At 44.0% G+C, this 24,167-nt stretch overlaps 1 protein-coding gene and 1 pseudogene across 1 annotated transcript in view; both read right to left on the reverse strand.

The window, feature by feature from the left end:
• The window catches only part of LOC124613600 (neuroendocrine convertase 2), a 1,535,239-nt gene that overhangs the window by 1,341,850 nt on the left and 169,222 nt on the right, over positions 1–24,167 (reverse strand). The window lies entirely within an intron of this gene.
• Positions 19,944–20,061, reverse strand: LOC124614662 (annotated as a pseudogene).

Raw genomic sequence — 24,167 nt, forward strand, 5'->3', positions numbered from 1 at the left:
TTAAGTTTATAGATAATCTCATTTCAAATACTCCTGTTTTCTCTCAGTCCAGTTTTCTTAGTACACTGTTTGTTCCATTCTTCCTCAGTTTTACTGAATAGCAACATCATCAGTGAATTTTATCATTTATATCCTGCCACCCTCAATTTTAATCGCACTCCTGAACCTTCCTTTCATTTCCGTCGTTGTTTCTTATATGCGCAAGTAGAACAATAGGGGAGTCATACTGCATCGTTAACACCTCTATTAATAGAATAACTTATCTCTTGGCCTACCATTCATACTCTTCGTTCTTGTTTCTTGCAAATATACTATAAGATAAAACCACTAAGGTGTTTTCAGATTGGCCACAAACTGATATTCGTACAGGAATAGTAGGAAAATGCAAAACTGTAAGCTTTGGATGACGACGAATAAATGCGTGACGGCGCAGCGCCATTTCACCGCGCAGCTGGCAAGTGTAGTAAATAGGGGATATGTCGATTCCAGGGCATAAAGTCTCTGAGAATATTTTTGCGTGTACTCAGCAGGATAGTAACTATGCTTTGCAGACAGGCGCTTAAACAATCTACACCGATGCCAGCATTCGAGAGAGTACGCGCAATTGGCCTCGAAAAAGCCTTTTAGAGTGATCGGCGAATCGCTCGACATTTGAATAGGAGCGCCGAGCGGGATTAGCCGAGCGGTCAGGGGCGCTGCAGTCATGGACTGTGCGGCTGGTCCCGGCGGAGGTTCGAGTCCTCCATCGGGCATGTGTGTGTGTGTTTGTCCTTAGGATAATTTAGGTTAAGTAGTGTGTAAGGTTAGGGACTGATGACCTTAGCAGTTAAGTCCCATAAGATTTCACACACATTTGAACTTTTTTTGAATAGGATCAATGCCTTTATCAACAATGATGTCAGGAACGGGTGAAGAAGGAAGCAGTCGACCTAGAGAAACGACAGAACATGAATAACGAGCAGACGTCCTATAGGCACTCAGAGCTCCGGATTCGTCACTATCATCGATCCAATATGCAACTGGCGCTTGATTGACCACAAGGACTATTAATAGGTGGCTCACAGAAAGGGGATGAGCTCATGGTGCCCCCAGCGCCGACTACCATTGACCTCCGTACATCAACAAGCCAGTAGTGTCAGGAATATTAGGTCTGGAATCTAATGAATGGAGTAGAATTGTCTTCAGTGATGAGTCCCGCTTGAACTGAGCCTCGATCACCAACAAAGACGTGTCCGGAGAAGCCCAGGACTGTGATGTGAAGCCAGACTGACTGTGGCCCGACATACGGCCCGACAACCAGGAGTCATGAGCTGGGGTGTAATTTAATTTCGTACCAGGATCCCTTTAGTTTCCATCCGCGGCACCCTTACAAACATTCTGCGTCCCGTTTGTTGACCTTCATGATAAGTCATGCTGGGCTTACAAGACAGTGTCCATCCACGCACGGCGAGAGTGTCTACTGTTTGTCTTCATGCTTTCCTAACCCTTTCTTAGCCAGCAAGGTCGCCTTATGTGTCTCCAATTGAGAAAGTTTGGAGCATTATAGGCAAGATCCTCCAACCATTTTGACGAGCTAGCCAGTCAATTGGACAGAATTTGACACGATGTCCCTCATGGTGACATCCATCAAAAATATTGGTCGATGCCAAACCGAGTAAGTGCTTGAATAAGGGCCAGAAGTGGACCAACGCATTATTGACTAGCTCAGTTTGTAAACTTCTCTCTCGAATAAATCATCCATTTTTTCTGTAATTGGAATTGTCTGTACATGTACATCACATCTTCCGATTTCTGAGCCCATTCGGATAATTCCTCTTATAGCGTCCCCAGTGCCAAATTTTTATCATGTAGCCGTAAAATAATAATTTCTCTGTGTAGGTTTAGATTGCAAAGAAATAATTTATGACAAAATGATCTAAAGAGGTGACAAGATACACTCTTTTGTTAATTTTTTTAGTCGTCTTCACTTCCTCTTTTGTCTTGAATGTGTCTAGAGGGACATCTTGCGTGTGCTGACGAATGTAAGCATATTTGTATGAGTTAAGCATATAATATACTGATTTAATATTATTGTGCACTTTTAATTTGTAAGAGGTGATCCCGATTTCATGTTCACCTTCCTTGAATTAACCTGCATTCAAGTAATTTACAGCTCAACAATCGCAGCGGCCGATGCAGCCAACGACGCCATTACGTGGCGATATTAACTTATGAAAATTTAACGGAAGCTGAAAACTCGCCCGCTATTAGCATAATATCAATTTTTCTCCACAGCCGCACGAAGTTGCAGAAATACTTAGCTTTAAGATTCTTATTTTCAGTACCATAGCTGAGAGCCAGAGCCAGGACTCCGACTACAATACAATGGTCAACGGAGGTAAGAAAAATACTCTCGCGCGTGTGTGGGCCGCAATTTTAATTAATAACTAAAGATTTCTTGCTTTAAAGTGAACTGACTAGCCGAGGAAAGTAATATGAAAAGTTTATTACATTGTTCAACTTAAATATCATTTTTATTAAGGCCCACCACGTAAGTCGGCAACAATCAAAAAATAATAATAACAATAATAATATATACATTAAATTACGACGGCCGACGGACGCGAGATTGGCGCCGCAACTTTGGGGCCCGATTAATATGATTCTATTGTACTGAATGTAATTATGTATGTGTCTAATTCTTGTAAAATATTAATGCTTGTATGAATTCTTTTACATGTACAACAACAAAACCACACCCTGAGGAGATCTGGAGAGGAAAAAGTGTAGAAAAGAAAGAGGATTGCGAGAAAGAAAAATAAGTAAGGTAAGGCCTATTGTGCAAGCATCCTGTGTAGCTCTGTGCGGAATATCGAACCCATGTGCACATGAGATACCTTCGGTGTTTTGTGTATTTATGTGTTTACTTTTGGAGAGGATAATTATTCTTTTTGTTTATTTATATGTTTATTTTTGGAGGGGATAATTATTCGTGTGTGTATCAGTGTTAAAGATTTGTCAGTGGCTTAAAGTGAATTTATTATGGGTAAGATAGGACAACCTAAAACATCCGTACCAGAAGAACAAAATTCTGTTAATATGGAAAGTGAGGATCATTTGCAATACGTAAACGAATTCCAAGCCACCGCCTCGGATAACATAATTTCCGGAGCGGGGAGCGAGGATCTGTGGACGGTGAATGACGCTCCACAGCAGAATGGGAATAGAGTAACAACTCCACTGCCTGGGCAGGGGGGCCAATCGAGTGCTAGATTAAGCGGGGCGCCAGTATGCTCACCGATTGCAGACCCATTTGCAGAATTTCAGCGTAGGTTAGAAGAAAGAGATAGGGAAAGAGATCAGAAACTGGCTCAGATGCTACGTGAGCAAGAGCAGCGCAATGAAGCAAAACTAGATAGGATCCAAAGCGAACTAGCCGAGATGCGGGACGCGTGCAAAGAAATACCCGATCTTGTGCAAAGATTAGCCGGCGAAATGCAAAAATTACAGATATCGCAGGCTAGGCTTGAAGATAATGTCCAGACTTTAACCAACCGCGTAGATCATGTGGAGATAGATGCACGGAAAAGTATTGACGCATATTTGGAAGTGCAAGCTCAAAAAGTAGAAAAAGAATTAAATGAATGGTTAGAAGTAAAGGATCGCGAGATATCTGCAAAGATTGAAAGCGACGTAAAAACAGCTGTAGAACAAGCGACTGCGGCCGCGAGTGTAAATATTGACGCTAGTGCTGCCGCACTACATGCCGAATTAGCACAGATCAAGTCCCGTGTGACAGCGGAGGTCGCGCGAAGACTGTCTGCGTTGGAAAGCAATGTAAACAGTGGCGGACAGATCATGAATCCGACTCCGCGCACTGATTACTGTAATAACGCTGACGGTATGCAGGGTACGAGTGCGCAACCGCAACCTAATGCGAATTATGAGCACGAACAACATGCGATACCGTGCAGCGCACATCACGAAGTGATGAATGTCCCAGAATGTAGCAATCAGACGTGCAAAAAAGAGGACAATGTAATAAAACACAGGACATTCCAACCCTTCAATAGCGAAAAACGAAATGTCTACCCTGTTGTATTTATTAAGAGCTTTAGGAATGTGTTTCCCAGGACATGGACGGAAAGACAAAGAATACAGTTCGTGGTCTCCTTTATTCAAGGTGACGCGGCACTGTGGGCCACCGACGTGTCCGAAAAATGTCTAACGATGCAACAGTTTGAAAGTGCATTCTTGCAAAAATTCTGGTCCGATAGCGTCCAAGAAAGACTACGAAAGGAGTTGTACAGTCCAGAAATGTACAATCCTAAGATGGGAACGTTACGCAAATATTTCGAAAAGTATATAAACAAAACCAGGTACTGGGATGAGCCAATGTCCGATCGTGACATAATCAGATTAATAAAAATGAAGTTGCCCAGTGAAATTAAAAGATATTTCATCATTGTGCCGGAATACGATATAGAACAATTCATGGAAATAGTGGATTCTGTTGACTTATTGATCGAAGATATGAAAACCGAAAACAAGTGGAACCATGCAGGCTGTAATCAACAAAAAGCCGATTACAATAGCAGCCACAGTAATGGTAGTAACTTAGTACCAAATGGTAACGGGAATAGGGAAGAGCACCGGCAACAGAATCGAGGCACAAACAATGGCAATGGTTATAACAGCAACGGTTATAATCGTCAAAATCGAAAGAGGAGACATGATGGACGCATGAGTAATGGATATAATGGTAACGGCAATCCGCAATGGTGGAACAACCGAAACCAGTGGCGTGGTCGTAACGAACCGACACCACAGTGGCAACAAAACACAGCGCCACAATGGAACGCCAACCCAGGTCCGTCACAGAACATGTCAGGGAGTTACAACCGACCACCACAAAACCAGAGCCATACACAATATCAAAATACACCATCGGGGAGGCAGGGCGGCCAACCCAACAGTAGCAACAACAACAACCAGAACCACAATGTGAGGTTAGTGGAAGTGACAGACAACTGTCAACCCACGGCAGGGCGGCCAACCCAACAGTAGCAACAACAACAACCAGAACCACAGTGTGAGGTTAGTGGAAGTGACAGACAACTGTCAACCCACTAATGCTCATCCGTTAAACTAAAGACAGCCACAATACGCTCTCCGTTGTTGGCTGCAGGATGGTGTAGTGAGGGCACATTCACGGATGACAGCCATAAACTTTGTATGCTGAGATACAATGAAGGAACAAAAGTAGAAAAGGAACTTGTAGACATACCGCAGACATGTAACCGAACCGACAAAAGTGTTGTGCAGGCTATATTGCAAGCAGATATGTATGGAGCACCAATACACATAATAGTCGATACCGGTGCGTCAACCAATGTCATGAGCGCAAATTTTTAAAAGTACTTGAGTCAAAATAATAGAATACCAGTATTGCCAGTGAAGAATTGTCGTGTTACAGGTGCAATAGGTGCACAATCTCATATCATAAAGCACCAGGTGCAAGTCGAGTTTACGGTAGGAAATGAAGCAATGAAAAGCTCGTTCCTAGTAGTTAAGGGATTAGGTGTTGCTTGCATCCTGGGGATGGAATTTTTACGCCAGAGGGACGCAAAAATCGACCTCTTGTGCGGGGAAGTAAGCCTTATGAATGAGGATAGACGTGTAGTTTTGCCGTTGTTGAGGACACGGGAAGTGCACGGTAAATATTGCCGGAGCTTTCAGTCGAGATTCGAAGGAATACAGGTAATGAATTTATATTCTGACTTAAGTACAAGACAAGCATATTATAAAGAATTTATTACTGGAGATAAAGAGGAAACAACGAAACTGATAGCCGTGAAAGTCAGGGAACAAAACGAATTGACTCAGCTACTTACAGATTACGAGAATGTGTTTTCGGAAAAACCCGGTGTTAACGAGGGCTACACCTATAACATCGAAATGGTACCTCACGATACTTTATGTCACGCAGACTACATCATCCCGTGGTCAAAGAAGGAGGCAATTACGAAGGAAACAAGAAAAATACATACAAAGACGTAAAGAAGTTCGCTCAGTATAGCAACGTTTACCTTTGAGTGTAGTAGGTTAAGTTTATAGGGTATTTTTTCTGTGTGTAAATGTTCCGATTTTAGTGTAATATTTAAAAACAATGATGCACACAAGATTAGTGCGATTCAATTTTGTAGATGTTAAGGAATAATAGTATTTTTAAGCAATTGCATTTTGAAGAAAAAAAATGAACGTAGATTTAAGAATATGTTACAAATTTCATGTTGAAAAATGCTTTAAAAATATTTAAAAAAAAATTCACCAGCATGTAATGATGAAAGAATTTTTCATTAGTGTGTCATGAATATTTTTGAACGGTAGTAGTAATGAAACTTATGAAAATTTAATATTATAATGTATATGTTGTTCCATGTATTTATGTCTATACCGATCTTGAAATATGCTCAATCATAATTTACTAAACAACATGAGTGCAGGGTGTACATCACCCAAGGTACCTCATGTGTTGTGGACAAGGTACAAAGCAAATCAATAAACGCGACTACCGCTAAGCACTGTTAAAATATATTGCCATCTGCTAAGGCAGAGATTTGCACGAATTTGTAGTGCAAACAAAAGTCACAAATCTAACATTAATCTAGGAACTTGCACGCTAGGCCTAGATTATAAAATGTCTACAATAATGCGAGAGGCAAAGTTTTGTAAAGTCGAGCCTGGCTCTGGAGGGCAAGTACGCAATGAGTGGGCAGACATGACATGGGGACTGACCTCAGATGAGACGGAAATACAATTGTATAGTCAAAAAATCTGAAGGCAAGTACGACTCTAAGTGGAAAAGGAAAAGAGACAAGTAGTGCGAGAGACTGGTAAAATCCAGCACAAGCCAAAATCCAGTTCAGACTGAATGAAATACATTAGTGTTTGTGAACTAATCGAAAAAGTTACTTTAAAACAGTGTGAAAAACTGTGAAGGTGAAACTGTGATATGGACAGTGAAGTGCTAGTATTGAACGTTCAACAGCGGTGAGGACGCCAAACGCCAATATTACGCACGAAAAACTGTGAATTTGCTTATAAATGTGAACTGTTAACGTGAAGTGAACCCACAGTCAATATTTTTGGGACAGACTGTAATTTCAATGAGTACAACAATACGAGATTGGAATGCGATGCGTGGACTGTTGCAAAACAGCGACCGCAGAAACGGCGAATGTTTGTGCTAAGCTCGTATTGGGACACTCACCAGTGCCTGCGAGTGCGGCGAAAACATAAATAATTTTATCAAGACAAAAACTGACGTGTAATGGAAACAGTGGCGCACCAAAATTTCATTCACGGGAGAAGATCCATGTCATGTATTCTGCAAGACAGTGCTGGCTTGACACTCGGAAACTGGCGAAAACTTAACAACAACTGCCGCGCTAATAAATTCTTCTTTCCCACTAGCGTAACCATCTGCGGCGGGAAACAAATATTACATTGGTTGTGTGTATGTTTCATGTACTACGTCGGAGATGCGTAGCAGAGCTGACTCCTGCCAACAAGCGCGGGAGGCGGATATCATCCCACTCCGCCACGGTCGGGCGAGACAGAAGCGCATCGCCAACCGTGCAGCCGATCAGCTGATTCTGACGTTCCGCGACGGCGAGACACACGCTGGCGTCGAGCGGGCGTTGACCTCTCCGCAGCCGCCACGACCGCCGAGCACCGAACACACCAACCGACGCCGTCGCGAGCTAAACGTCGCGGCGTAGATCATCAACGACACCGCAATCAAGTGTTATAATGACCTCATTTTTTGCATAGTGCAACAAAAATATTTGTATGCACATCCTGTACTCCAATGACATTCCAGAAACAATTAAGTGAAAGTGACCAAAGCAGTTAGTCTGTAGCTCCGCCGAGGTTTTCCCCAGGTTTCCCTACGGCCGCGCCAAATGGGGAGCGAACAGTTGACACCCCTGGGACTTCAAATATTCCGGACTAACTCGTGGTTGTATACCTTGAACTTCATCTGTATTACACCTTGTGTGCAACACACCTCAGTAATTACTACTGTGAAAATATACGATGTGACATATATAAAGAAAAATCTGCGTGTGGACACTGTGGACATGAAAGAGGAAATATTTATGTCAAAAAAAAACAAAAAAAAAAAAACACGAACATTTTTTATGACATAAACATTTCGGGGGGCAATATAGCGTCCCCAGTGCCAAATTTTTATCATGTAGCCGTAAAATAATAATTTCTCTGTGTAGGTTTCGATTGCAAAGAAATAATTTATGACAAAATGATCTAAAGAGGTGACAAGATACACTCTTTTGTTAATTTTTTTAGTCGTCTTCACTTCCTCTTTTGTCTTGAATGTGTCTAGAGGGACATCTTGCGTGTGCTGACGAATGTAAGCATATTTGTATGAGTTAAGCATATAATATACTGATTTAATATTATTGTGCACTTTTAATTTGTAAGAGGTGATCCCGATTTCATGTCCACCTTCCTTGAATTAACCTGCATTCAAGTAATTTACAGCTCAACAATCGCAGCGGCCGATGCAGCCAACGACGCCATTACGTGGCGATATTAACTTATGAAAATTTAACGGAAGCTGAAAACTCGCCCGCTATTAGCATAATATCAATTTTTCTCCACAGCCGCACGAAGTTGCAGAAATACTTAGCTTTAAGATTCTTATTTTCAGTACCATAGCTGAGAGCCAGAGCCAGGACTCCGACTACAATACAATGGTCAACGGAGGTAAGAAAAATACTCTCGCGCGTGTGTGGGCCGCAATTTTAATTAATAACTAAAGATTTCTTGCTTTAAAGTGAACTGACTAGCCGAGGAAAGTAATATGAAAAGTTTATTACATTGTTCAACTTAAATATCATTTTTATTAAGGCCCACCACGTAAGTCGGCAACAATCAAAAAATAATAATAACAATAATAATATGTACATTAAATTACGACGGCCGACGGACGCGAGACTCTGTGGTGCGGCGTGGTATTATTTATAACTCAGCGTGTATTGTATATGTTGTCAGTTGTCTTTTTCTGTAACTCATACCCATTTTTCTGAAAATGTCAAACATATTGCGCCATTTTACATTACTGAATACTTACTCTACGTCGACAAATCCTGTCGTTTTGATATCAATGCTTAAAGAAGTAAGAGGCTGGAAAAACAAATTTAAACAGTTCAGAAGCAAAAAAGTGATGGTTGATAAATTGTTTTAGTGTGAAAGCAGTATTTCGACAGGAAATATCAGGACTGTTTGGAAAGTAATGTCCAGTCGACCGCGAAATGGAAAGTGTAGTGAAAATCTGACGACACTTGCCATACATGTTTTGCACTGTCTCTCTAGTATGCACGTCGATCGCGTCACGTTGCTCTTTTCTGTTCTGAGCGCACAGTGAGCACGTAAAGATGCTTAGAAAATAGTTTCTCCCGCCAACGATGAGTGCCCATGAGGATTTCGCCTAATTTCATGCAGCCCACATAACGTACCTGTCATACATTTCTTTCTTCATGGCAGTTCTCTGCAGTTGCAATGAGGGCGCTTCGGCAGCGGTTTCGGCGGGACTTGTTTGATCACCTGCCATACAGCCCGAACATGGCTCCCTCTGATTTTCATCGTTGGTCACATGAATCGCTGGCTATGAAGACAATGTTTAGGCACACACAACAAGGTGCAAATCAACGTAGAGAATTGGCAGAAAGCACAAGAGGCTGCTTTCTACGACGAGGGTATTCGAACGTTGGTACAATGCTACGACAAATGTCTCAGTCGGAGCAGCGACTATGTACAGATGTAGCCGAAAGGTGTCGCCGACTGCTGCAAATAAAACATTTTCGATTTTCACTGTGGTCTGCCTTCCGCGACCAGCCTGATCTTGCATTCCGTATAGCCCTCGCAGCAAAAGCATCACACTCCCATTGCCCTCGTGGCCCAGGGCAGGGACAGCCACTCCGGCTTCCGCGCGCTACTGCGGCGCACGGCGGGTTGCCGTCTGGGGGCTGTGCAGGCGTCGTGGCGAGATTGTGGTCGCCGCACGGGAGGTGTGGGGAGAAGCTGGGGCAGCGCCGGCATCTGTCACCTCGCCTGGGCTTCGTCCTCCCAGGGGCCGCGCCGCCCTCTTAAGCGAAAGGTCAGCGAATCGCAAGCAGCGAACAGAGAGCCGCCGCCCCGGGCCAACACCTGCCCGTGGCCGAGGGTCGCCAGGCAATCAAAGCCCTGCCGGAGCACTCCAATCGCCTTTAAAACAGGTTCGCTCGTCAGCACGACTTTACCAATAAATAAATGAATGAGAATTTTTTTAATGGGCTGGACGTTCAAGTTAGACGAAGTAACGGCCATGTAGAGCCGCTCCTGAAAATACATGGCTCACCATTAAAATTCAGTAACACGCAGCAAAGAAAAATTCGAAGTTCTTCTTACTTTGCGTACACAGCATAGTAGGAAGAATACATGGCATAGTTGTAGGAACACATGATAAAATTTTGGGGGAGTGAATTGCCACATCATGCAGCAGCAATGGTTTCAACACTGCTGAAGATCGACTCAAACAGATTTTAACGATATTGCAGTGCCTGTAATATTAAGAAGAACTGTGCGATGTTCCTTAGAAGGCACACGCACTGCAATATGGCATTTACTCCCCGATACCAGGCCGCGACTTTCAATTAAAATATCCTGCCCCTCACGGGGATTACATGATGCGTGTAATGTGTATACCGGTGCAGGTTTTGGTTCAAATGGCTCTGAGCACTATGGGACTTAACTTCTAAGGTCATCAGTCTCCTAGAACTTAAAACTAACTAGCCTAAGGACATCACACACATCCTTGCCCGAGGCAGGATTCGAACCTGCGACCGTAGCGGTCACGCAGTTCCAGACTGTAGCGCCTAGAACCGCACACGATCTGGCCGGGGGTCGTGGACGGGTAGCTGACCGGTTAAGGTGACCCCACACTAGTAAAGCAGGAAATTAGAGTCCTAAACCCGGTCAGGAATAAATTTTCAATGTCATCATTCCTTTACACAGCAGATGGTTGTTTGTACTCGCAACTCAAATACATTTCACGAACTGAGCTCGGTTGCCTGAAGCGGATGTCATCCCATGTTACTGCGATTCTGTTCCGTAGTTCATCGGTACTAGTAGGTAAGTGTTTTTAGTGATTGAGGGATCAAGATAAAGCGCTGACTAGGGCAACAGTCGATCACACTCCGTCTGTACTGCACCGGCAACAAGAGGTCTTGTGTTATCGTGTTGAATGACAACATTACTTTCATTCCGAGTACAGGGCACAGTCACCAGCCTTAACACCTGCTAAATGCAGTATCTGCTGCGCAAAGTGGTTGCTATGCGACCGAGAGGTGATAGTGATCTGTACCCAACTGCACCGCATTCCAACGCACAAGTTTCTCGGCCTATATGACAATGACGAATGTTATGCGGTAGTTTTTGCTTTCTCTGTGTCTGCAGGCATGCATTCCTCCGTACTGGTGCTGAATGCAATGGGGCTCATCTGAAAATACGACGTGAGGCTCCTGTTGTGTCCGATGTTGTCATTGGGCACACCGTCAGTCCACATTTCTGTGTTGCTACGTCATGGGAAGCGCCATGGAAAGCATGACACAGCTATATCTTCCTTGTCCAAACATTTCTTGCTGCAAACCAGCCCATTTCCTAGCTCAAGGTATATGACGTGGCTGTATGAACTGTACATCCGAACGAACAGTGTGTCTATCTTCTCGGGCAATAGTAGCTTGTGTCATTAAGATCGTGAATGACATGTTCCCTTGCAGACTGAACTACATCGTCTGTTACGATTGCAGTGGTCATGCGGTCATCAAGATTGGGACGTGGATCAATTGAAATACGAGGAGCGTTCAATAAGTAATGCAACACATTTTTCTCAAAGCAGGTAGTTTTTAATACACCGTACTATTCCTAACTCTTTTGGCTACAAGCCCCTATTTTTCAACATAATCTCTATTCAATGTTACGGCCTTATGCTATCTTACTGAGGGCCTGAATGCCCGGATGGTACCACTCTACTGGCCGAAATCGGAACTAACGTCTTACTGCGTCAATAAACTACCCATCACCCACGTACTGCTTCCCACTGAGTGCATCCTTACTTGGGCAAAGACACGGAAGTCAGAACATGCGACACTCAACAACAAAAAAAGTCATGAGGAACTCCTGAAGATGGCAAGAAGCCGGCCTGCCTAACCTGCAGAAACATTGAGCCTGCTAGAAGACAACAGCCGGATACTGAAAAAATAATGAAAACAATACAAGACACTATGAAATTTTGCACGCTTGTCATAAGATCAATTTTCAGTATCATATACGTCTGTGAGGATTTTTTTCGGTGAGTAAGAGATATATGTTTTACTGTAATTATTTATAAAAGTGTTAAATAATATTGAAATTTTGTATGTGTGGGGGTCCACAGCCTCCAGATGATTACTAAACGTAAACATGATCCGTATTAGGCTGCAATGTGATTTTTGTTTAATCGTGCGACTAGCTAATCTCAACCACTTGTCATTGTCAAGCACCTGTAAAACCAACATGGAAAACCGCCACATTGTCTGCATACATCGCCGTGTATAAATAACACTTTACACATTGCGATGTATGCAGACAATGTAGTGAAGTTCCGTGTTGGTTTTACAGGTGCTTGACTATGACAAGTAGTCGAAATTAGCTAACCGCATGATTAAATGAAAATCACATTTCAGCCTACTACGGACCATGTTTACGTCTATTAAATACTACTAACTTGTATTAATCCTAACAGAAATCGTGTCATGCTCAACGCAGTGGTTTGATGTTTGTTTTTAGGTTCTGTAGACAAAATCCGTTTCGAGCTATGTCTAGTTCTGGAGGTACTATCCTACAATCAACTATTCAAATTAGGTCATATCGACGAAGATCCTGTAAGAGTCCACTTGCCTGTCAAATGTTCTAATGCGTTTGATCAGAAAACCACCTGCCAATATTTGGAATCTTGCCTCAAACGCATCATGAATATATGTATATACACTCCTGGAAATTGAAATAAGAACACCGTGAATTCATTGTCCCAGGAAGGGGAAACTTTATTGACACATTCCTGGGGTCCGATACATCACATGATCACACTGACAGAACCACAGGCACATAGACACAGGCAACAGAGCATGCACAATGTCGGCACTAGTACAGTGTATATCCACCTTTCGCAGCAATGCAGGCTGCTATTCTCCCATGGAGACGATCGTAGAGATGCTGGATGTAGTCCTGTGGAACGGCTTGCCATGCCATTTCCACCTGGCACCTCAGTTGGACCAGCGTTCGTGCTGGACGTGCAGACCGCGTGAGACGACGCTTCATCCAGTCCCAAACATGCTCAATGGGGGACAGATCCGGAGACCTTGCTGGCCAGGGTAGTTGACTTACACCTTCTAGAGCACGTTGGGTAGCACGGGATACATGCGGACGTGCATTGTCCTGTTGGAACAGCAAGTTCCCTTGCCGGTCTAGGAATGGTAGAACGATGGGTTCGATGACGGTTTGGATGTACCGTGCACTATTCAGTGTCCCCTCGACGATCACCAGTGGTGTACGGCCAGTGTAGGAGATCGCTCCCCACACCATGATGCCGGGTGTTGGCCCTGTGTGCCTCGGTCGTATGCAGTCCTGATTGTGGCGCTCACCTGCACGGAGCCAAACACGCATACGACCATCATTGGCACCAAGGCAGAAGCGACTCTCATCGCTGAAGACGACACGTCTCCATTCGTCCCTCCATTCAAGCCTGTCGCGACACCACTGGAGGCGGGCTGCACGATGTTGGGGCGTGAGCGGAAGACGGCCTAACGGTGTGCGGGACCGTAGCCCAGCTTCATGGAGACGGTTGCAAACGGTCCTCGCCGATACCCCAGGAGCAACAGTGTCCCTAATTTGCTGGGAAGTGGCGGTGCGGTCCCCTACGGCACTGCGTAGGATCCTACGGTCTTGGCGTGCATCCGTGCGTCGCTGCGGTCCGGTCCCAGGTCGACGGGCACGTGCACCTTCCGCCGACCACTGGCGACAACATCGATGTACTGTGGAGACCTCACGCCCCACGTGTTGAGCAATTCGGCGGTACGTCCACCCGGCCTCCCGCATGCCCACTATACGCCCTCGCTCAAAGTCCGTCAACTGCACATACGGTTCACGTCCACGCTGTCGCGGCATGCTACCAGTGTTAAAGACTGCGATGGAGCTCCGTATGCCACGGAAAACTGGCTGACACTGACGGCGGCGGTGCACAGATGCTGCGCAGCTAGCGCCATTCGACGGCCAACACCGCGGTTCCTGGTGTGTCCGCTGTGCCGTGCGTGTGATCATTGCTTGTACAGCCCTCTCGCAGTGTCCGGAGCAAGTATGGTGGGTCTGACACACCGGTGTCAATGTGTTCTTTTTTCCATTTCCAGGAGTGTATGATTGCGATTTATTTGCAGCTAGTGTTGTTCCTCACTTTCCAACCCCCACAGTTGACGGTAATCCCAATCCCCTCGTCCCAAATTCCTGGAGCTGCCATTTGTCCCTTGTCTTATAAGCGTCGGCCTCTTTTGTGTTTCCATTCTAGAAATCCCCTTCATACTTTCTTTGTCCACGTATTATCATGCACTCCTTCTAAATTACCGTACCATCGTAGCTTGTTCTTTATGGCTTCCGTTATGTTTCCTTCCATTTGTATCATATTTCTGATAAGTACCCCTGGAAAGGTGTCGCTCTTTTAATAAAAAGGGCATTTTTATAATACTAGTGACCTACCCCAGCTTTGCACGGGTAGCACTAAATATGTATGACTGGACGACTTGTTTATGTCACATAGTGAGGAGCGAGATCACGTTTGTCGCTCTCGATCAGAGTTTCATCGTCCCTCACATTCTGAAGTAGTTTCCAAAGTACGAGTTAAAGCCTGATGTTGCTGAACTACACCAATTCTCGCCTCACGATCTTCATAGTCCTCAGTCTTTTAGCCATTCTGGTGTACCCAGAAAGACTCGACTGTTTTTTAGGCATTTTTTCGTAAACAAAACGAAATTAAAAATGTACTACGTAGGTACTCAAATCACAAAAAATTAATAAGTACGTTTCTCCTAGCAAAAAATATGGAAACCAATCGAAAGAAGCAAATCAGTGTCGTTACGTTTGTAATACACAAAGCGAAATCTGTAATTCCGTACATTAGTTTGTAATCGTAAAGGTATGATTGCGGAACTTAATTCTGCCACAGTTGTAAACTTCTGAAAATGCACCTGTCACTGAGTTTACGGAAAACTAAGAGCTATGGTGTGCGACGGACCTACCAACACCATCAGTTGCCTCTTTCGTGTACTACAGAGACAATAAGGTAAAAATCCGAACTTCTAAGCTGAACAGATGATAAAACTTTAAATTAAGATTTATTTTCAGCTTCCTAGTTTCATTAAATAAGCCTGTACGTTGTGTCAAGTTATGATCAAGTTACCTGTGAATCCCCATGAAGCCCAACGAAACTTTTGAAGATTATCGTGTTGAATGAAAGAAATACAAAGACACGATGGTTTTACAGTTTCACTATTAGTACATAGTTATACAGGGTGTTACAAAAAGGTACGGCTAAACTTTCAGGAAACGTTCCCCACGCACAAAGAAGGAAAATATGTTATGTGGACATGTGTCCAGAAACGCTTACTTTCCATATTAGAGCTCATTTTATTACTTCTCTTCAAATCACATTAATCATGGGATAGAAACACACAGCAACAGAACGTACCAGCGTGACTTCAAACACTATGTTGCAGGAAATGTTCAAAATGTCCTCCGTTAGCAGGGATAAATGCATCCACCCTCCGTCGCATGGAAACCCTGATGCGCTGATGCAGCCCTGGAGAGCGTATTGTATCACAGCCGTCCACAATACGAGCACCAAGAGTCTCTACATTTGGTACCGGGGTTGCGTAGACAAGAGCTTTCAGATGCCCCGATAAATGAAAGTCAAGAGGGTTGAGGTCAGGAGAGCGTGGAGGCCATGGAATTGGTCTGCCTCTACCAATCCATCGGTCACCGAATCTGTTGTTGAGAAGCGTACGAACACTTCGACTGAAATGTGCAGGAGCTCCTTCGTGCATGAACCACATGTTGTGTCGTACTTGTAAAGGCACATGTTCTAGCAGCACAGGTAGAGTATTCCGTATGAAATCATGGCGGTGAATCGAGGAAGTACAGTACATACTGACGAAACTAAAACGAGCTCTAACATGGAAACTAAGCGTTTGCGGACACGTGTCCACGTAACATTTTTTCTTTATTTGTGTGTTAGGAATGTTTCCTGAAAGTTTGGCCGTACCTTTTTGTAACACCCTGTATACACATACAGATTACATCATCATATCAACAATGTACTCTTGCAAGTATTGTCAAGGAAAGTGCTATCATTAGTTGTGTGTTCTCAGAACTGTGACCCACAATAAAATATAATCATAGCCTGAGAATCATGTAAATTCCAGCGCATAGAGAAATAAAGTAATTACGAAGCATCTGTATTTTAGTTTGTGCAACTAGCGGCACTAATCCGTTTTTATACATTGAATTAATTAATAATCAGTTTGCATTTAATGTGTATACTTTATGTTTACCCAACAACTGATAAAATTGCGCCTTCGGACAATGCAGCTGCAGGTGAGACGCGGCCTAGCTGGCAGCCGGTGCGACCAGCGTAGCGGCGCGCGCGTCCGGCGCTCGCGACCACCGCCCATTGCTTGCTCCGCTATATCCGGCCGCGGCGACTTAATTTACCAGGCCAGTGCAGAGCGTCATCAAAGGCCTAAAACGGGCCGACACCGGCTGTCACCTGCGGAGACAAACAAGCGCGCTGGAGGAAGGGGGGAGTGGGGGAAGGAGGCGGCGTCGGGGCGGGGAAGGGAGAGCGGGGGGAGGGGGGCGTCGTGGGCGTCACTGCCAGCATCCCCTCCCCCTCTCCCACCCAGGTACCCGGCCTCCTCCTCATCCGCCGCGCCGCCGGAGCTGACCTCACGAGCGAGCCCGCCATAATTCATTGAAGCTGAGCCAGGTGGCGCTGCTAAGCCTATCACTCACGCCGTGCCAACAGCGCTGTGTAGACACCGCAACTTCTATCAGTGTTTCGTCAGCCAAAAACTAAAACTAGCCCTCCACTCATATTCCTCCATTTTTCCGGAGCGTTCTCATGACGCCGAATAACAACCGCACCTACATAACAAACGAATGCCAAACTGCGCGTAGACAATAGAACAAAACACGACCTAGAAGCACACAGTGACAGTTCGAAACACTATAAACAGTAAACACACACATCCAAAACACGTAAAAAAAAAAGAAAAACGGACAATTGAAGGTAGGACTCGTGCTCTGAGGATTCAGAACAAACTCTATTACGTGCGCTTACATGCATGTCTGAAAAAACAGACCTGTTGACAATCCATTGCTGTACGAAATAATTGGAAATTAATTCGCTACATGCAAATTCCTTGACAATAACTGTGTTAGGTATCCAGTAGTGATAAATTTTCATTCGCCGCTTCAGTCTGTATACAAAAAATCATATCTATATGAGACCAGAAAAGTCCCTGAAATTATGTCATTTCACTAAATTGTTTCTTCAGTTACCTGTATTCTTTATGTCTACTCAATGGATAAAAGGTGGGATTGGAATGATCCAAGCAGTTAATGCACCTCGTCTAAGGCCTATACGGATGAACTAACCATTGACAGATTCTTGTCCGTCAGTTGATAGTTAGGCTTGAGTGTTGCACCACTAACTAAATAAACTGTTGTTAATTTAAGGTAGACTTAGGTGGCAGTGACTGTTTGAATCGAGTACGGAGGCGTGCCACGGTAATCCGTGCAGTTGTGTGACCTGCTGTGCCAAGGTGCTTAGTGGCTGAACCGAGCGAGGTGGCGCAGTGGTTAGACACTGGACTCGCATTCGGGAGGACGACGGTTCAATCCCGCGTCCGGCCATCCTGATTTAGGTTTCCCGTGATTTCCCTAAATCACTCCAGGCAAATGCCGGGATGGTTCCTCTGAAAGGGCACGGCCGACTTCCTTCCCCATCCTTCCCTAATCCGATGAGACCGATGACCACGCTGTCTGGTCTCCTTCCCCAAAAAACAACCAACCTTAGTGGCTGACGCACCTGCGTAGTAAGCAGGAGACAAGCGTTCGATTCTCAGCCTCGGTACAAATTTTCCCTCGCAGCTTTCGCCTGTAAATGTAAAAACAATTTAGTGTTCTTTATTATTATACAGTGTAAAAATAATAACAGAAAACTCCTTTAATTAGCATAGGGACAGCGAAAAAATAAATGCAAAAAGTTCCTTGGGCATCGGGATGGATCGCCGAGCCTTCTATGGTCATGAGAGTAGAGCTGTACCTTTCGACCTCGCTCACCGGAATGGTTCCAACTGCAGCACGGTTTGGAAAAATGGACTGGTATTTGACGTGTCGTCTCCTTACGTAATGTCATTTTAGCAAAAACGTTCAAAAGTTGATCACATTCTCGAGTTCATCTCTGAAAAAAATGGACAACTATACCCTTTATCCAGGTGACTGTATGCATCTCAGAGAGTGGAAAATAGGTCGCGTCCGGATAGAGGAGCACATTGGGAACAATCAGTATGTTGTCTACATGGATACTCTGCAAATCACATTTAAGTGCCTGGCAGAAGGTTCATAGAACCACCTTCTGAATTCTCTATTATTCCAATCCCATATAGCGCGCGGAAAGAACAAACACCTGTACCGTTCCGTACGAGTTCTGATTTTCCTTATTTTATCATGGTGATCTTTTCTCTCTACGTAGGTAGGTGACAAAAAAAAATATTTTCGCGTTCGAAGGAGAAAGTTTGTGATTGGAATTTCGTGAGAAGATTTCGTCGCAACGAAAAACACCTTTCTATTAATGATGTACACCTCAAATCCTGTATCATTTCAGTGACACTCTCTCCCATATTTCGCGATAACATAAAACGTGCTGTCCTTCTTTGAACTTTTTCGATATACACCGTCAGTCCTATCTGTTAAGGATCCCACACCGAGCAGCAGTATTCTAAAAGAGGACAGACAACCTTATTGTAAACAGTCTCCTCGGTAGATATGTTACATTTTCTTAGGGTCCTGCCAATAAAACGCAGTCTTTGGTTATACTTCCCCACAACATTTTCTGTGTGTTCCTTCCAATTTAAGTTGTTCCTAATTATAATTACTAGGTATTTAGCTGAATTTACGGCCGTTACATTTGATTGATTTATAGTGTAACCGAAGTTTAACGGATTCCTTTTAACACTCATATGGATGACCTCACATTGTTCGTTATTTAGTGTCAGTCGGCAATTTTCGCACCATACATACATCTTTTCTAAATCATTTTGCAATTTGCTTTGATCTTACTAGTCGATAAGCGACAGCGTCATCTGAAAGCAACCTAAGACGGCTGTCCAGATTCTCTCCCAAATCGTTTATATACAGCAAAGGGCCTGTAACACTACCTTGGGCAACGCCTGAAATCACTTCTGTTTTACTCCGTGACTTACCGTCAACTACTACGAACTTTGACCTCTCTGACAGGAAATCACGAATGCAGTCACACAACTGAGACGATATTCCATAAGCACGCAATTTCACTACAAGCCGATTGTGTGGTACAGTGTCAAAAACTCCGTCCGAACAGGCCAGGAAGGCCCAACGGTACTGACCGACCACTGTCTCATCCTCAGCCTACTGGCGTCACTGGATGCAGATATGGAAGGGCATGTTGTCAGCACACCGCTCTCGCGGCGTACGTCAGTTTACGAGACCGAAGCCGCTACATCTCAATCAAGTAGCTTCTCGGTTTGCCTCACAAGGGCTGAGTGCACTCCGCTTGCCAACAACGCTCGGCAGACCGGCTGGTCATCCATCCAAATGCTAGCCAAGCCCGACAGCGCTTAACTTCGGTGATCTGACGGGAACCGGTGTTACCACTGCAGCAAGGCCGCTGACACCGTGTCAAAAGTCTTCTGCAAGTCCAAAAATACGGAATCAATCTGAAATCCCTTGTCAATAGCACTCAACACTTCATGTGAGTGAAGAACTAGTTGTGTTTCACAAGAACGATGTTTTCTAAATCCACGATGAGTGTGAGTCAATAGACTGTTTTCTTCGAGGTAATTAATAATGTTCGAACACATTATATGTTCCATTATTCTGCTGCATATCGACGTTGATGGTATGGGCCTGTAAATTAGTGGATTACTCCTACCACCTTTCTTGAATATTGGTATGACCTCTGCAACTTTCCAGTCTTTGGGTACGGACCTTTCATAGAGCGAAGGGTTGTATATGTTTGTTAAGTATGGAGATATAGCATCAGCATACTCGGAAAGGAGCCTAATTGGTATACAATATGGACCATAAGACTCGCTTTTATTAAGTGATTTAAGTTGCTTCACTACTCCGAGGATATTTACTTCTACGCTCTCACGTTGGCAGCTGTTCTTGATTCGAATTTTGTAATATATTCCTCATCTTTTGCGAAGGCATTTCGGAAGGCAATTGTTAGTATGCTTTGGCAGCACTGTCTTCGATAGTATCTTCATAGCTATCGCCCTGCCGCTAGTATACTTCACATACGACCAGAATCTCTCTGAAGTTTCTGCCAGGTTTCGAGACAAAGTTTCGTTGTGGGAACTGTTATAAGCATCTCGCATTGAAGTCCGTACTAAATTCCGAGCTTCTGCAAAAGATGGACAATCTTGGGGATTTTGCGACTGTTAAATTTCTCATGTTTGTTTCGTTGTTGCTGCAAAAGTGTCCTGACCCGTTTTGTGTACCAAAGAGGATCAGCTCCGTCGTTTGTTAATCTATTTGCTATAAATTTCTCAATTGCTGCAAATACTATTTCTTTGAATTCAAGCCACATATGGTCTTCACTTATTTCGTTAATTTGGAAGGAGTGGAGATTGTCTTCCAGGAAGGCGTCAAGAGAGTTTTTATTTGCTTTTTTGAATAGGTATACTTTTCGTTTATTTTTGAAGGATTTAGGGGTTAAAATATTCGCTCTCGCTACGACATCCCTGTGTTCACTAATCCCTGTACCCGTTTTGATGCTTATTATTAACTCAGGCTTATTTGTCGCTAAGAGGTCATGGGTGTTTTCACAACCGTTTACTATTCGCGTGGGCTCATGAGCTAATTCAGAGAAGGCGTTTAGCACAATTTCAGATTATGTTTTATCCGTACCTTCGGAATTAAACATGGATTTTTGCCAACATATCGAGGGTAAATTAAAGTCAACACCAGCCATAATCGTATCAGTCGGTTACGTGTTTGAAATCACACTCAAGTTTTCTTTGAGCCTTTTAGAAATAGCTTTATTTGAATTGAGAGGTTGGTAAAAGGATCAAATTATTATTTTATTCCGGTTGCCAACAATGATCTCTGCCCATACTAACTCACGGGAACTACCTAATGAAATTTCGCGACAAGATGAACTACTTCTAACAGCAACAAACACGCCACCGCCAACCGTGTTTAGCCTATGCTTTCGGAACACCGATAGGTTCTCCGCAAAAATTTCGGTTGAGCTTATCTCGCGCTTTAGCCAGCTTTCAGTGCCTATAACGATTTGAGCATCAGTGCTTTCTATTAGCGATAGGAGCTCTGGTACTTTCCCAACAAAGCTATGACAGTTAACAACTGTTATACCGATGGTTCCTATAGTTACGTCGTTCCTTCGTGAGGCTTACTAATGAGGCATCATTTGATAGTAATGGTATTTTGAACGGCAGGAATAGCAATGTGTGGGATGAGGAAAGCCCTCAAGCTGTGGTAGAGTCACGCTATCAAGTACGTTTTGTTGTGAATATCTGGATCGGCATTGTACATGATAATCTCACTGGGCCACATCTTCTACCTGGCCGTCTGAATGGCCACCTGTACTTGAGATTCGTGCAAAGAGTTCTAACGGTGTTGTTGGAGAACGTACCGTTGGCTGCTGTGAGAGGATATGGATACAACATGACGGTGCACCGCCTCACTTCAGTGTGGATGTTCGCAGCCATCTTAATGTTGTATTACCTGGTCGCTGAATTGGAAGGGGAGGCCCTATTCCGTGGCCCACAATGTCACCTGACCTGAATTCCCTTGATTATTTCCTGTGGGGATGTCTAAAGTCACTTGTATACGAGACCCCAGTGGTCGGAGATGAAATTAGTAGCTGCCTGTCACGTGATTCGAAACACACCAGGCGTATTTGTCAGGTTGCGTTAGAATCTTGTTCGCTAATGACATGCTTGCATTGAGGTTGATGGCCGTCAGTTTTAGCATATGTTGTAAGACACAATACAAATGGTGCGTTCATCGTGTCATTGCAGTTAACTGCAACTAATATAAATAAAAAAGTACACAGTAATGTGATTTTATTTCTATTGTCTCCTTAAGTTGGCTTCTCCAACCCCAGGTTCCCTACCTCAAATTGTTCAGTGGAGCATCCCCTATGTCCTGTTAAATTTGTGCGTGCTCTTACGTAGACACTGTGTACTGCATTGTAGACCTAAACAAAGAGAGCGAATTGAGTTTCAGAGGATGCATAGAAGTTTCGTAGGAGCACGATACGTGTTCCATGATTCTTCAACAAATTTAGAGAGTGCCAAATAGGCCACAATAATATACATTTGTCCGACGTCTTTCAGGAAAGCGTGAGTGACATAACCAATGGCCTGTTACACTTCATTGCCTTAGCGATCTACGGCAACCCGCTTCTACAAGGGGAACAAATTATATCGCGTAATATACAGTGCGCAAAAGAATTAAAGGATTACTTAGTTTAAAAAACTGACATTTTCCCTTTGTGACGTAGAAGTATGAAATTTGACTCAATGGTGGCTGTAACGTTCCTCTCTAATGGTGCAAAAGCTTAGAGCCCTGAGACGTCAACTTCGGGCTAAGTATCGACACATGCGAAAAAGGGAGAAGGCTCAGTCCATGCGAGGTGTAAGGTGTGTTAATGAGGTCATATTGGCACGACGTTTAAACATAATTCTGTCCAATGCCACAGTCGACGTGCCATTCGAGGGGAAGGTCGTCGTACCCCCGCCACCCCTCCCTTTACCACATCTCACCCCTGCTCTTGACGCGTCTGCGACGGAGGTCACAGCTGTGATGTCTGGTGTTGAATTCATGTGGTTTTCGTGTGACTGAGCTGCTTTCTGGGCGAAGTAGATTACCCAACTTACTCCTCCTCCCTCCTATCTCACTTCTTCTTACTTCTATATCTTGCTGTTGTTGTTTCTCTTTTGAAATAGGGTTGATTAGGATTTGTCTTTAGTGTCCTTTCTCTCTGAAGACCATTTCTGGCTTGATGCAAATATAATGGAGAGACTGATGACCTAGTAGTTTGGTCCCTTTAACCTCATCTATCCAATTCAATCCAGTCTTATGCGTGGCTGAGTAAAGCGTTTCAGACCCACCGCCGCTGAGTCGACACGAAAAGGTCAAAGGAGATACCCTAAATGGCGTCAGTGATAAAACTCCTGCCCTTGGGCTCTCTTTTACACACATTAAGCAATCTAAAACGATAGTTTGCAGTTCGTTATGCAACAGAACGACGTTATGATAACGTTTTCGTGCTGCCGACACCTTCGCACGATTCATCCCTTCTTCAGAGTGATCGTGGTGCTGAAACCCCATTTAAGGTGGACGATTTTGAAGCATAGCGCCTTTGCTCTGCTATACAATGTGGAGCCACTAGGGGCCGCTAAAAACCATTCTACGAAATTTTAACGAGATCTGAAGCATCGAAGGGTGTTAATGATTTTTCAGCACTCCTGTTTCTCGTCCTGCTATGGCTGTGGTTGGCACGATCATAGGGGTGGGTTGGGGAATACGACATCGACATGTGCACGAATAAAATGGAAAATGGTCTCTCTGAGACCATCCATTTCAGCAACACCTCCAGTCACCTGCAAACCTTTAAAGAGCACTATAAAAATGTGCCTCTACAGAGACAATACTTGAACGATTCCTAGACGCCTGCTGGAAGGCAACACCTTCGACATCCTAAAGCTGACTGAAGGTGCACCACATGGTCAGCGATGTCTGAGATCAAA

This window comes from Schistocerca americana, chromosome 4 (assembly GCF_021461395.2).
Source record: "Schistocerca americana isolate TAMUIC-IGC-003095 chromosome 4, iqSchAmer2.1, whole genome shotgun sequence".
NCBI classification, from domain to species: domain Eukaryota; kingdom Metazoa; phylum Arthropoda; class Insecta; order Orthoptera; family Acrididae; genus Schistocerca; species Schistocerca americana.